Raw genomic sequence first — 15,354 nt, forward strand, 5'->3', positions numbered from 1 at the left:
GGAAATATTGTCTAAAAGCATCAAGCACAACTTTTCATTCAAACTCTTTATCTTCCCCTCCAAAAGTTGCGAGACCATTATTGTCTCTTCATCATTATCATTGTTCTTGCTCATTGTTCTTGTATTGTTGTCAGTCTTCATCTTCCATCCTAACTGTATCTTTACCCTTGCCCTGATAAAAAACAATATTTATCAAAAGTCTCATGTGCTTCCTCCTTGCTATGTTAATCCTTTCACCATTCATAATCACAACATTGGAGCCATTTTTTATAGTATTTGCAACGACTATAACCTACCTTGTGGATCCTTCATTATAAATTAGGATACTATCTTGAGACAGTTGGTTGCAAAAGCCTTCTTTGGCACTCATATTTTGCTTTGTCTCTTCAAATATAAACCTTTTAATAATGACAAAATAAGATTAAAAAAATAAAATAAAAAACCTATAAATATAAAATAAAAATGACCCATGGTATTCATGTGGAATATAGCCTATTAAAAGCGGAAATTAAAAAAGCCTAAATCCATCTTAACTCCGGATCTACCAAGTGTCAAGAGAGACCAAATCTCCTTTCACTCTAAACAGGTTTGCATTCCAAGAGATTAAAATAGATCTAGGTGTTTGGTAGTTCCAAAGTTAAAATAGATTTAAACTCCTTTAACCAAATTAGAATGTTTACATAACGAGACAACAAGATATTACAACATCTCTGCGTTAAGAATCCCAAATATTTTCATCCTCCCAACTTTAATTCTAAATTTTGAAATTTGCATTAATATTAATTGAGAGTAGAACTAAATAAGACATTGTGATTAATATATTTCCATCAACGTTCGAATAACATATAAAAATTGGAAAATACCATAATAACCACATTTAATAATATAATACAATTGGCCAAAACCCATGGATTTATTCCACTGGATCTTCACCAGCTGGACCATGGAGTGTGATATCCATCTCTGTTCGAAGGGTTTCTTCATAGTAAGATTTACATCCAAGGAAGTCAGAGATACAGTCATAAATGCTGGGCCATGGTTCTGGGGAACAACGGGGCTGTTTATGACCCCATGGTTCCCAGATTTTGATCCAAATAAAATGACCATAACCAAAATGCCAGTATGGGTCAGATTATACAATCTTCCACTACACTTTTGGAATGAAAGAGTGTTGGAAGGCATTGGGAACAACATAGGGAAATATATCAAATCAGATCTAGAAAGGATCGATGAAAGGATCTACACTTTTGCTCGTATCTGTGTGGAAGTTGATTTAAGTAAAGGGTTGCCGGACAATATAACGCTGATCTACAAACAACAGAACTGGTTACAAGTACTAGACTATGAAAACACCGCTTTCAGATGTAGGCTCTGTAGGCAGACAGGATACCTACAAAGCTCATGTCCAGAAGTTAAGAATAAAAAGAAGCAGAAAGGGAAGCAGAAAAAAGGATGGAATTTTTCACACTCAGACTCAGAGGATGAAGAATCAGAAGTAGCAGAGGAAGAAATCCCAGCAGAAAAGACCGAGGCATCTCAAGAAATGGAGAATCATAAGGAAATCCCATCAGACAACAAGGCAGAGAAGTCAAACATGGATTTGAGCACGGGAGGCATCAAACGACAACACCACTCAGATACTTCAGATTCAGACAAAGAAACTGGCCCACAGAATACAGAAACACAATTAGTCATTGCTTCGATCGAGCCCACTCCAGGAGCGTGGCGCAAGGTCGAAAAGAAAAAGGGGAGAAAAACTTGAAGCGTGAGTCAAACTCATTGCCGGAATTCAGTTTTTTGCCTCTTTTCTCTCCTCCCTCCTTCTATTCTTATTCTTTGTGCACGTTAGTCCTCTAACGTTGCGTGGGGTGCGGAAGCACTCGAGCCCTTGTGGCAGCTTACGGAATGCTTAAATGCATCTGCTAGTCTAACTTTTCATTATCTTTTTAATAAAAAGTTACCGTTTTTTTTTTCCTTGGAAAAAAAAATAATATAATACAATTAGATAATTACGCCGAAAGGCGTTTTCTCTGCGAGGTTGGGGTGAGAAAACATTGTTCACCCTTTTGCTCACTCCACCCAATCACCAACTTTCATTTTCGCCCCCCTCTATCTAATTAAAAAACTGACACGTGGAAGATTGTTGTTCGAAGTCCGTGAAGATTGATTTATTTTCATCCCCTTACTCTAATTAATCAATATCCGACATGTGGAAAAGTCTCTAATAAAAACACTTGGAAAAGTCACGCGGGTCACCACTCGCACGACTATGAAGAGCATTATGTCGTGCACCAGTGCCTCAGCCACCAGTCCGACCGACATCGCCACAATAAATGAAACAAACGTGCTTCTTCAAACTGCCCCAAAGTCCGGCTTTGTAGGGTCCTTTCTAACTGAATCATTCTTGGTCGTGCTTCTTCAAACTGTCCCAAAGTCCAACTTTGTAGGGTCCTTTCTTACTGAATCATTCTTGGCCGTTGTATATATCAGCTCAAAAAATTAGGAATTGAAGGCAAGGTAGCGCACCATGTTTGCAAAACAAGTGTTGACAAAAGAAGGAAGAAGAGTGGATCCTGAATTGGGTTATCCAAGGGGTTATGCCAAACTCTGCAGGAATGCTAACATTCAGATGTGGGGTCTCATCACACCATACATAGAGGGACCTCCCCAGCGATTTATCCCTTATACATTGCAACTCGAAGATATGGTGAAAATGAAGGAGTTTAATGAGCTATTCCCAATCACTGAATTGGAAGAGAGAGACCCTTCAAGTACCAGAAGATATGCAAATTGTTTGTGGAAGTAACTTGATCATGGGAAATGTAGGATTTGATCCAACTAAGTTTAGAATAGATCCCTATGGAAATATACTATAGATTAATGCAGATCGTGCTTCCCTGTCTGCTTGGCAGGTTGATCCCTGGTTTACTCATTCGAGAGGGAGGAAAACAGTGCCCAACAATCTGAGGTTGGTGCAATGGCAAGTGAATCTGAGGAAGTATAATAAACTAGAATTCCTTGTACCATGGTGGGATCTACAACTAGATTTTGTCTATATTTGCCTCAAAAAAATCAGATTTTAGGCAGAGGGAATTTTCTTTGTTCTTTTTTGCAAGGGAAAACAAACCATTGAATGAATTTTTGGTTGCATATTGTCATTCTTGGCCACCTTCTTTCCACCAAAGAAAGAGCCAGTTTGGGGTCACCCCAGTTGCTATAATTATAGTATAATATAAGATAAGATAAGATAATTATATTTATGGCCAACTAATGATCACAAAGTAGGTCAAAGGGATTGTTGAGTACAATGATGTCCATAAAATGCAGGGGAACCAAACGGTTTCCTATAAAAAAATACAATGCATGAATATAAAAGGTACAATGCAGGAACATAAAAGATACAATGTATGGAATGCCCTGACGAAGAGGATCAGATCCATCTCTCCTAACATCCGAGACTAACTGAAGAGCACTGAAAAAAATTCCACAAAGTTTGTTGGCCTGATGAAGGGTCAGTGGGAGGTACAGATTGTCCACTAACTCGTTGTCTAGGGGAGTTTGTGCACTGCTGAGGTCTAGAGGACCTAGTTTGTCTCCTAGGGAAAAATCTAAGATGGTTTAACTGCTGAGGTCTCGTGTGGTGGGGTGAGGTCCCACGGATCCTCACTAGTCTAGAGTTTGGATATGAAACGGTATCAATCATTCTCTTTGTGCCCCTGTCTCAAGGTAGTACCCTGAAAAATGTCGTGATCCTCTATGTGGGGTCTGGTCTGATGGGAGGCTGACGAATATGTACTCGGAACCTGAGAGCCTCCTACATATATAGGGCCAAACATCTTTGATCAGGATACCTGAAAAAGTCTGTGAGGGTCTGAGAGTCTTTGAACAAGCAATGGGACCTTCCTATGATATCGTAGTAGATAGGGCATCCAAAAATGAAGTGCACCTTGGTCTCTACTTCCTGTAAATGACATACTTGACAGATTTTGTCTGGCATATCAATCTGGTGGTTCATCTCTAGCCAAATTCTATGAGAACCTACTCTGAACTGGCCTAGAGGAATGCGAAGAGCATGCATCCAGTGCTGAAATGTATATTGGGGTCGAATAATGAGCCCATCTCTTAACTCCAAGAAGTGCTCAATATAGAAGGCCATCTTTGGGCGCAACCCTCTCGGAGGATTGACCCAGGTGACCTAGACGAACTGCCTATAGATGTCCTCCCTGATGATCTTGGTCAACTCTTGTCTAATACGTAGAATATGACCAGGAGCATCCAAGGAATATCAGAAAGGAGGGAGACGATCCAACTGAATGCCCACTGAATCTATGAGATCTGAAACTCCTGTAAACCAACATCTAGCCTGGCCCAAGGGGGTAGAATGAGAAATATTCTCAGAAGAGAAATATGCCAAGTAAGGTCAACAATCCCTACTCTTTATTGAGTCTACAAATCCTCGGATACGATGCAAGAATGAGATCAAACTGAAGACCGTCTCAAGCCGAAAGGGTTGAGCTCCAAACTCTGTAAGGATGATGTGTTGAGGTATTGTCGGTTTGGATCTAATGATGCAGCGAAGAAGAAGAATTTGGACTCTCTCAATTGAAGGCCAATCCGACTCAAGTAAAGATGGCCCCCAAATCTTTGATCCATATAGAACAGTGGGACGAATCAAGGTGTCCATGAGGCTCATCTTGGACGAGATGTCCCGGAAGTGATGTCGAAAGCACTGTCTCTCGAGAAGGGCTAAGGATCCATATCCTTTGTTGATCCAAGGTTGAAGAGTTGGTCGCAAACTAAAGCGGGGACTTGAGAATTTCACCCCCAAGTACATATACATGCTGGTGATCTCAACCTCCTCCCCTCTGAATAGGAAGTGAAGGTTCGAAGTTTTCTTCACCCCATTGAAGATCATAACCTTGGTTTTACCCAGGTTCACTGTCAAATGTCAAAGATCACAAAACAACGCTAAGGCATCCAACTGCCTTTGTAATCCTTCTGGAGTTGAGGGGAGGAGGACCACATCGTCAGCAAAGAGTAGAATAGATATTATGACCTGGTGAATAAGGAAACCATCAGTGTCCTGAATATGATCGTGTAGAAAAGCCTCCAACTCATCAATATAGATGCCAAACATGGTAGGGGACAATGGACAACCCTGTTTAACCCCAATAGTGCTTCGGATGAAATCAAACATCCCATGAACCATACGAAGACAGCCAAGGACGAACTCATATAGGCGTGTAATAACTGTCAATAGGGTCGCTGAGATGCCAATATCTCTGAGTCTCTGGAGTAAGGATTCTCTCAGAACAAAGTCAAAAGCTTTCCGAAAATCTACGAAACAACAGTAGAATTTCGAAGAGTGATGGCGTGCCTCCTCAATCACGGCATGAAGGGTGAATATATGGTCAATGGTCTCATGAGCTGGTCGAAAACCTGCCCATCCCCTAGCTCTGAGTTGTCTCTGCTCAAGGTCACTGGAGAACTTCCTATGTAGAACAATAGCATAAAACTTTGAGAATGTGTGGCCCACCATGATCGTTCTGTAGTTATTAGGATTTGAGCTGGAGCCTGATTTGTGGATCAGATGGATGATGTGGTGTGACCATGCCGATGGAAAACCTTCACGAACTACATGGTTGAAGAGATCAACCATGTAATTAACCAAAGCATGGAAACTGTGTTTAAAGAACTCTGCTTGGTAGCCTTCCTCATTGGTTGCTTTGCTGTTGTTCATCACCCAAATGGCCTCTCTAATATCTTTCTCTGAGAATAGGTATCAGGAAGGGGGTGGGCAGGTAACATGAACTTGGCCCTGCCCCGAAATATCATAAAGGTTGGAAGTGTGAGAGAACATGGATGGAGGGTCGAGGTCAGATGGAAGAGGGGAGTATCGGGGAAGGATGGTATTGCATAATTGTTTAAAGGAGTGGGCAAGGAGAGTAGAAAGTTCCCATCTTCTATGAGAGACAAAGAATTGTTTATTGCGACGAAGGGTAGAAGGGTTGAGAGTGGGTGAAAGCATATCGAAGTTCTTGATGTAGAGTCTTGCATTCATCATCGTACCATTTGTTCATGGGGCAAGATCCAACTTTTCGGGAGGTGAAAGTGGAACATGTGGAGTGAGGGAAGGATTTTAGTGTGGCTTCCCAAATGGCAGATGAAAGACGGGTGTATTTAGTGGAAGTAGAATCAAGCAAGGAGAATTGGGTTTTTGATGGGAGCATCTTGCGTAGAGTAGAGGTGAAGATGTTAGGGTTGCCTTCGTTAAATCGAAAGGTGGTTCGGGGTGGGCCCTGACGGGAAGGATGGAGTGGAAGGGTAGGGTCAAACCGGAGAGAGGAGGAAAGAAGTGCATGATCAGCAAGGGGGGTGGGGGAGATCGAGAGATGGCAAATAAAAGGAAGCAAGTTCTGGCTAGTGAGGACATAATCAACTACACTCACACCTCCACCATATGGCCGACATGTGAAAAAATGAGAATCTGGGAAATAGGGAAGACCATTTAGAATTAACAACTCCTGTGATTCCCCCAACTGCAATAGATGCTTACCATAAACTATTGTAGGCCCCAAAGCATCATCTGACATCCGGTGAAGCCCAATTGAATCTGGATCTATCCCTTAGGTACAAAACACGTCCTTTGATCGATCATGGAGAAGGATCTGGATATCTCTAGTATGAGCATTGAAGTCACCTAGGAGGATGACTTCCCCAATAACAGAGTATTGGGTGATGCTAATCTACAAGTATATAAAGGGGTCCCCATTTGATCCATTATGGATGGAAAATGGTGAAGAGGTTGGCGGAAAGTAACAGACTGCAATGTACATGTCCCTCGGACGAGAGACTTCGACGCTAATCTGAATCCACATAAACCTGGCAAACTCGTCTTCGACTACCACAGATACCCTGTTCCGAAGTGAGTCACTAGCCAAACAAGCAACTCCACCTGATCCTCTGACCCCTCTCGAGCTCCTCGTCTCCTGCCTGCAAACTGAGAACCAATGGTAACTTGTGATATCTGGGAGAGGTCGAACAGGGCTTGCATGAGTCTCGGTCACGAAGAGGATGTCTGCTGATTCGAGAGCGTCATACAAAAGTCCCGACAATGACCAAAAAGATCCATTTCCATTCCAACAACGGATAGAGATGTCTGTACCCTATCGTCTCCCCAAGTGGGCCTATCATTTGGAACCTCCAGTTCAGGGTTCCCACCCAGGTGGAAAGGAGTCCCAAATGACTACCTGAAGAATCCTGATAACTGCCCATTTCCCTGCCTGTTGTGCTGCCACCTATTCTCTAGATTAATTAAGTTCCACAACCTGTGATCGGGTGAGGTCCTCATCCAAGAAAATGCTGCTGGGGAGAGAAAACCACTTTCGCTTAGCCCTGAGGGTGCAGAGTCGATCGAACGCAGTCCAAAACTTGAGGAAGAGAGTGGAGTCGTAGCCCAACCAAGCTTTGTCCAGAGATATATCAGGGAGGCTAAGGGTATCCTGAAGGAACCTAGCCCCCACTTCCATAGGATCCTAATAGGAGTGAGGTAAGGGGATATCGCTCACCATGAATTCAATTCTCTCGCTCATCTGGTGCGTTCTTCTATAAGTTTTGCTTGCACCACCTCCTAAATTGCTACAAGAGGGGTAGGAGTTTTATCCTTTGCCTGAACCGCCTGTGCCCAAGAATTGATGTGTGTCTCAGTTTCTTGTTTGAAGGTGGCCAGTTGGGATCATATTTCTTCCTGCTTGCTTTTAAGTTCGAGAATTTCTGCATGCAACGTATCATTTGGAGGATGGAGATTTTGCTACTCTTTGCTTTCATGTAATATCTTCTTAAGGGATAAATTATCTCCCTCCACCTCCGAAACTCTGGTAGAGAGGGTGTGTATTTCAGAACGAAACTTGTTGTTTTCAGTTTTTAGAAATTCCATTTTCTGCAAAATTTGTTTTACTTGGGCTATCCAAAATGAAAATTTCAACTACATGGTTTTTTCATGGACCCTAGTTTCAAGCTGTACCCCTTGACCTTCAGCCACTGTTACTTCAGGTGAAGCTGGAGCCTCTGACAAGATTTCAAGGAATTGATTAATGTCCATGTATAGGTCCATCAAAAGTCCTATAAAAGTACTACACAAACATGGACTGTAACTTTAGTTGTTATACAGTTGATTCGTCAAACACTTAGGGTGCATCCTCTCTTCCTTTTATGGTTTGCGCCTCTCAGCAGCACTGGATTATTTTCTTTAAGTTTGCAATGGATGTCTTGAGAAGTCTGCCACTATAAATCTGCTATAAAGTTTTCAATGAGCCTAATTCGAACTCTTCACAGAGAAAATTGCATTCGCATTCTGAGGTTTTAGAGACGCAAACTTCCCTGAAAACAAAAACAACTATGATCCAGAGAAAGCTTGAAGTGGACCTGTGTAAGAAGCACACAAAATGAAGAGGGAGATCTACGACAGTCTTAACCCGCCGCAAAAGAAAAGCAGAAAATGGTTAAAGACAGATGATCCTCGGAATGTTTCACTTCTTCCGGAGTTGACGTTCCAGAAACCCTCGCGTTGTTGTGGACGGGAGTTGATGGCCTTTGTTAGGACGGACAAACTCGCTATCCTTGACGTATTATGTGCTCATATTCACTAATTACCTTATAAATTAACTTGCGGTTCTCGCTGTTCATTTAAATATCTGCCATGAAAATACAAAGCAAAGATGGTCAGCTTGCAGAAACGAAATTTGAGAAGGCTCGCAGAGCAAAGAATAATGGAGTTGGAAAAGTCAATTCGTAGAAAGCCGCACTGAGTAACGTTGAAAGATGATTAACGTATAGAAAGTTAGAAACAAACAGATGAGTCTTTAAAGTTATTAGATGGAAAGCGACCTAAAAATTATGCTTGGCCTGTATCTTCTGGTACACCAGTATAAAAAGATGGACGATGGAAGAAGAAGAAGCTTTGTGGCATGCAATCCACAGATTCGGTTCCGGTAACTACAAGGAAATTAAGGAACACAAACCATTGTTTAAGAGCCTATCAACTGTACAAATCAAGGATAAGTATCGACAAATGAAAGGAGATTGGGAACTAGAGAAGGAGAATAGAGGAGATGATCTTTCAAATAAGGAGTCAATGTTGTCTAGGGCTGTTCAGAAAGAGAACAGGCTGAAGAAAATTAGAGAGCATGAGGTTCATGTAAAGGAAGAGGAAATTCTCTAGTTAGATAAGGAGTTGAAAGAACTACAAGAACAAAACGAAGCAGAGAGTCTGATGTTAGAAGATTTGGAATCTATATTGATTAAGCACAAGAGAAGAGTAGAGAAGCAAAGGCGATGGTCTGAAACACAGTCCTCATATAGGATGTGCTTGGAGAAGATGATAAGAGATGCCATGCACCAAAGCATTGTGTATAAGGATCAAGGAAGGTTGAATGAAGCCTGCAATGCCCTCATGGAAAGGCTGGAAACACAGAAGGCTACATGTGATGCATCTGAGATGGAACTTATCAAGAAAATCAAACAGAAAGAAGATCTACAGTTGCTACTCCACTCATGTATGGAACAAGCCAAGAGAAGGCTTCAAGGTGATGATACTTCAAGTTGCTCCAAGGAAAATATCAAAAAGGAATTAGAGGAATTGTCGAATTGCTACCCTACAGATACTGGATGTGCTCATTTTGCAAATGTAGTTGCAACTGATGTTAAGGAAGCGCCTGATACAATAGTGAAGCACAAGGAAACCTTCCTCCCTCTTCGTGAGAGTAAGGAAGAATACTCTACAGGTTTGCATAAAGAGTCGAGACTGTTTCCTAAAGAAGAGAAAGAAGAAAACAAAGCTAATATGTGCCTAATTGCTCCAAAAGAGCAGTGCAGGGCAGAGATGGAGATAGTGAAAAATGGACCAGCTTTATCTGTTGCAAACATGGGCAAGAGAGTTAAGGAAAAATCTAGGCTGTCAGAAGCAAAGGAGAGTGACTTAGATGTCTTGATTGTTGGTTATGAGTATGAAGGGGTTAGAGCTAGAGCCAGAGAAACTGAATATGTTGGAGAGAATCTTAGCATTGGCACATTATCAGATTTCAAGCAATCCAAATTTGAAGGTTGGCCGAAAGAGGACTGTGCACCGATGGTAGGAGAAAACAATAGATTGAGAAAACAAAGCAAGGTAGCAAAGGAGGATTGAGCCTGTAAAGCCCTGGAGGATGACCAATTAGATAAAATGTTTGGAGATGAATTAGCAATACAAGTACAAGCAAAGGTAGTTGTTGCAGGTACAATTACAGGGGAAGAAAAATATGATGAATATGAAAGAATTGAAACGGCTGGCTAATCCAGTTTAGGTAACTGGTTGCAAACATCACTTCTGAATCCTCGGCTAGGAGAGGACTCAGAACCAAAGAATAACATACTTACAACAACATATGATGGTTTCACTGCAACTCAAGTTGATGAGTCCATCAAACTCACCTCCAGATCACCCCCTCACTAGAAGACTCCTAACTTTAACTGAAACTACTCTGGGTCCACCTTTAAAACTGCTCTAATGTGGTTGTAGGCATGGTTTGATGAAGCTCATCCTGGCTTGGTGAAGCTCATCTCCAGGCTGTAGACATGTTTTCCCAAGCTCATCCTGGCTTGATGAAGCTCATACCTGAGCTTGGATGACCGTTGTTTACATCCGAGGCAGTAAGAGTCTCGCAGAATGAATGCACCATCCTTTTTGGCTTTGGTGGAGGGGAGGAACCACATCATTGGACAGTTCATTTTGCTGCCATTTAAACACAAATCATCAAGCTCGATGTCACTCATGGATCAATGAATCTACAATCGAGATCTAATTATTCAATGAATTTTCAACCACAAGAACAAAAAATCTTACCTCAGCTTCTGGAACCAGAGCAATTTGCGCATACACTCCCTCTGCCTGCAATAAACACCAAAGAAAGCCATAAGTTCAAAAGGTGAACATACTCAAAGCTGTTATAGAAACCCTCTAAGTAATTTCCTGGTTTCCATTACGTCTCAGAATAGAAACCTCGCCCTGCATCGGTTGTTGCTGCGACTTGTCGAAGGACGATTTTGGAGAAATATGAAACAGAAGGTGATTGAAGAGATTGTTGTAGCAGATTTACACATGTGTCTAGCAATCCTGATTTATGTTATCAGAAGTAGCTTTTAAGAGGGTTATTTTTAGTAGTTCGCTTGAGGTAACTCAAGTGGCAGTGGTCTTGGAAATGAAGACTCACCGAATTGGAAATTTTAGGTTCAAATCTTGTGCGACCCTGGAAGTCTTAGGTTAAAATCTTGTGCTACCTCCCTGGTGAATAGTAGACATGTGAAAAAGAAGAGTCCTACCAAGCTTAAAAAAAATTACTTCACAAACTGGAAAAAAATCCTACCAAACTTACAAAAAAAAGCTACTTCACAAACAGCTCAAGAAACCTCTTGCTTGCACCCGTTTCCATTTTCTGGTTGGGAACTTGAGAAAAATGCACTAGAAACTAGAGACTTGAATTAGGCGCTTTAACCGCTCAAGAAACCTCTTGCTTGCACCCGTTTCCATTTTCTGGTTGGGAACTTGAGAGAAATGCACTAGAAACTAGAGACTTGAATTAGGCGCTTTTCTGTTGTTCATTTTTCTTTTCTGGTAACATAGATCATGTCTATGTATTGGTAAATGCAATAACATGTGTACATGTTGGTTGCCACGTTATTTTATTTTTTTCCTTTTGATCCCATTGTTGGACGAAAGATTTTTCTCCACTTATTGGACAATAGGGAGGGAGACAACGACTTTCTTAACTGGGTGGTGAGCTTTGACGTGTTGACCCATGGAATTTTCATAGACAAATATTATTTCCTAGATTTACTTTTCAGCCAAGACCTTGTGGAGTAATTATTTTCATTTCTTTTGAAAGCAACAATTGATCCAGGTGGATATTGGTGGCCACCTGCCAAGTCCACCTGGACCCCCACCATTGTCTTTCTCAGCATTTTCAGTTTCCTTAATTGTAGCACAACTTACTATTTTTAGCAGTTTTTCGGGTCCTGAACTTCCGGAGCCGTTTTGAGGCCCTAAACGACGTTTTTTGGGAAATCTGGGGGCAACATGGGTCCATGGACCAATGTTGCCCTTCCCAAAGTGGTAGTGCTCGGATAGATCTTTCTAACGAGCTATTGTACGCGTCAAACAGAGATCGTATGCCAAAGTTACGACCCCGGGAAGTTGATGTACCAATTTACCCAAACGGGGCCCACAGTTTGGCGTTTCATCTCCTAGGGTTAGGTTTTGGAATGTTAAGGGTTGTCCATTGTTTCTCAACAATAAATAGGCCTTCGAGCCTCATTGTAACACAGTTCAGAGGCATGTAGCCATCACATCTCTTCTCAGAGATAAGCTACCATCGCCCTAGCTAGTTTATTGCCATTTCTGTTTGTAAGCATATTTCAGTATTTTCCATTAATGAAATGAAGTATTATTTCCGCTGCATCTTTGTGTATATGGTTATCTCTGTAATTTGTTGCGTTCCTGTTTAAATCCGGATCAGTGGTATCAGAGCGGTCTGCTTTTTCTCTGTTTTTCTTTGCATGTCCCCAACAAGGTCGGGATATAAGGAGTTAGGGCTTGAACTGGTTGAACCTTTGCAAGACCAGCCTCGCAAATCCCGACGGCCTCCCATGGCGGACGAGAAGAAAGACGAGGGGGCAGGAGATCCCATCAAAATCTTGCTCGAAGAAGCGCTCGAGCGACAACGGAACGCGATGATGGACAGCTTTGCGCAGATCCTTCAGCGGCTACCCAGAAGCGGCGCATCGGCTTCCAGTAGCTCCTCTGGAAACACCACACCCTTTAAGGTACAAGTTAATTTTGAAATCCCCATATTCGAGGGTCAGATAGACGCCGATGCCGTAGATAAATGGTTAAATCTGCTAGAGGGTTATTTTTCTGTTCATGAATTTTCGAGTCGGGAAAAGATTGTTTTTGCTCTTCTCAAAGCAGCCCCCCACGTCAAGGACTGGTGGGAAACCTACTGCGAGCAGAAGGATGAAAGTACTGGCTCACTGTTTTCAGCCGCACCCACCTGGGATTCATTCCGGGATGCCATCAAGGAGCAGTACTACCCTGTCGGAAGCTATGAGGATGAATACATAAAGTGGACCACGCTGCGGCAGGGAAGGGACCAAGACGTGCCGGAGTTCACCAATCTTTTCCATACCCTTCGCACAAAGTTGGGTATCAAGGATTCGGAGCAACATTTGATACTCAAATACCGTGGCTGCCTGCACAAGTACATCCAGGAAGAAATACAGTTCTTAAACATCCCCTCGCTCGGCGCAGCATACCGGTATGCCGTCAAGGTCGAGCAGAAGTTTAAACAAAAGAAGCGAGACTTTGGATCTGCGAATCCAAAGCAGGGGAAAGGTGCCCCTAAACCACAGAACAAAGGACAAAGCCAAGGCGGGACAGCCCAAGACAACCAGCCGAAGCTGCAAGCAAAGAGCAACGCCGCGAAGCCGAGAAAGGACACTGGAAAATGGTGCGAGTTCCATAAGAGCTCCACTCACAACACAAGTGAGTGTCGGGCCAAGCAGTCACTGGTGGCTGAGCTAAAGGTTTCAGAATCAGATGCATGTTCCGACTCTGAGTCAGAACCCGATAAGGGGTATGAAAAAGGGAAGCAGATCATTGATGCGGATCCCAGCGCCACTGTTGCTACCGCAAAGATCCAGAAAAATGAACCCGAAGATCCAGAGGAGGAGGAGCGTCTCTTCCACTCCCAGATGTGGGTAAAGGGCTCCCCGATACAGTTCATTGTTGATAGCGGGAGTCAAAAGAACCTCATTTCGGCAGAGGTCGTGAAGCGGTTGGGCTTACCGACCACAGCACATCCACAACCATACACCATTGGGTGGCTTCACCAAGGGCGAGATCTTCGCGTGAGCCAGCAGTGTCGCCTTCCATACAACATCAAGCCCTTCACGGATGAGGTATTGTGTGACATTGCTCCCCTTGAAGTTTGTGATGTATTACTAGGACAACCATACTTGTGGAAGCGACATGCTGTGTATGAATCAAGGCCCCGTGCTGTTATTATTACATTGGGAAATAAGTTGTTCAGGATACCAGAGGTAGCACCACCTGCCGCCATCTCTTTGATTACTGCAAAACAATGCAGTAAGATCATTTCCAAAACCAGGAAATTTGTTTTCCTGATGATACGCCCTCAAGGGAAGAAGAAGACAGTGGCCGCGGCCTCCAAACGGGGTTCCTCTGCACGGCAGCTACAGATGGACAAGATTGTGGAGGAGTACGAAGACATCTTCACCTCCCCGGCAGGGGTTCCTCTGCACTGTCAAGTCAAGCACTCCATCGATCTGACCCCAGGTGCGCCGCTACCCAATGGACCAATTTATCGGCGCTCCGTTCTGGAGAACAATGAAATCAAGAGACAGATTCAGGAGCTCCTGCAGAAAGGTCACATCCGTCCGAGTTCTTCGCCCTGTGGGAGCCCGATAGTGTTGGTACAGAAGAAGGATGGGACGTGGAGACTCTGTATTGACTATCGGGCACTGAACAAGATCACTGTCCGTAATAGGTACCCGATCCCGCGGATTGATGACCTCCTAGACCAACTAAAGGGGGCGAAATATTTCAGCAAGATCGATCTGAAGTCAGGATATCACCAGGTACCAATTGAACCCTCAGATGTGTGGAAGACTGCCTTCAAATCCAAGGAGGGCCTCTTCGAATGGTTGGTCATGCCTTTCGGATTGACGAATGCTCCTGCAACCTTTATGAGGCTAATGGATGACATCTTGCGGCCATTCACCAACTCCTTTGTAGTAGTATACTTGGATGACATTCTGATCTTCAGCCAGAGTTGGGAAGAGCACCTCCACCACATCCGACAGGTTCTCCAAACACTGCGGCAACACAAGCTATGTGCCAATTTGGAGAAATGCACTTTTGGCATGACCGAGGTTCAGTATCTGGGATACATCATTGATGAACAGGGGGTGCATGTCGATCCAGCCAAGGTCCAAGTCATTCGGGATTGGCCCTCTCCAACCACTCTAACAGAGCTCCGCAGCTTTCTAGGTCTTGCCAACTTCTACCGCAGGTTTGTGTTGGGATTTTCTCATATTTCTTGGCCCTTGAGTCAAGTCACCAAGGGCGGGGCGAAAGCAAAATTCTTTTGGTCTGAATCTCAACAGAAGGCATTCAGGGAGTTGAAGGATCGCCTCTGCACGGCACCAGTGCTCGCGTTACCAGATTTACAACAACCATTTGAGGTCGAGACAGATGCCTCTGACTATGCTATTGGGGCAGTCCTTACTCAACATGGACATCCA

This window comes from Pinus tabuliformis, chromosome 8 (assembly GCF_031772625.1).
Source record: "Pinus tabuliformis cultivar Carrire ecotype Pingquan chromosome 8, CPIR1, whole genome shotgun sequence".
NCBI classification, from domain to species: Eukaryota; Viridiplantae; Streptophyta; class Pinopsida; order Pinales; family Pinaceae; genus Pinus; species Pinus tabuliformis.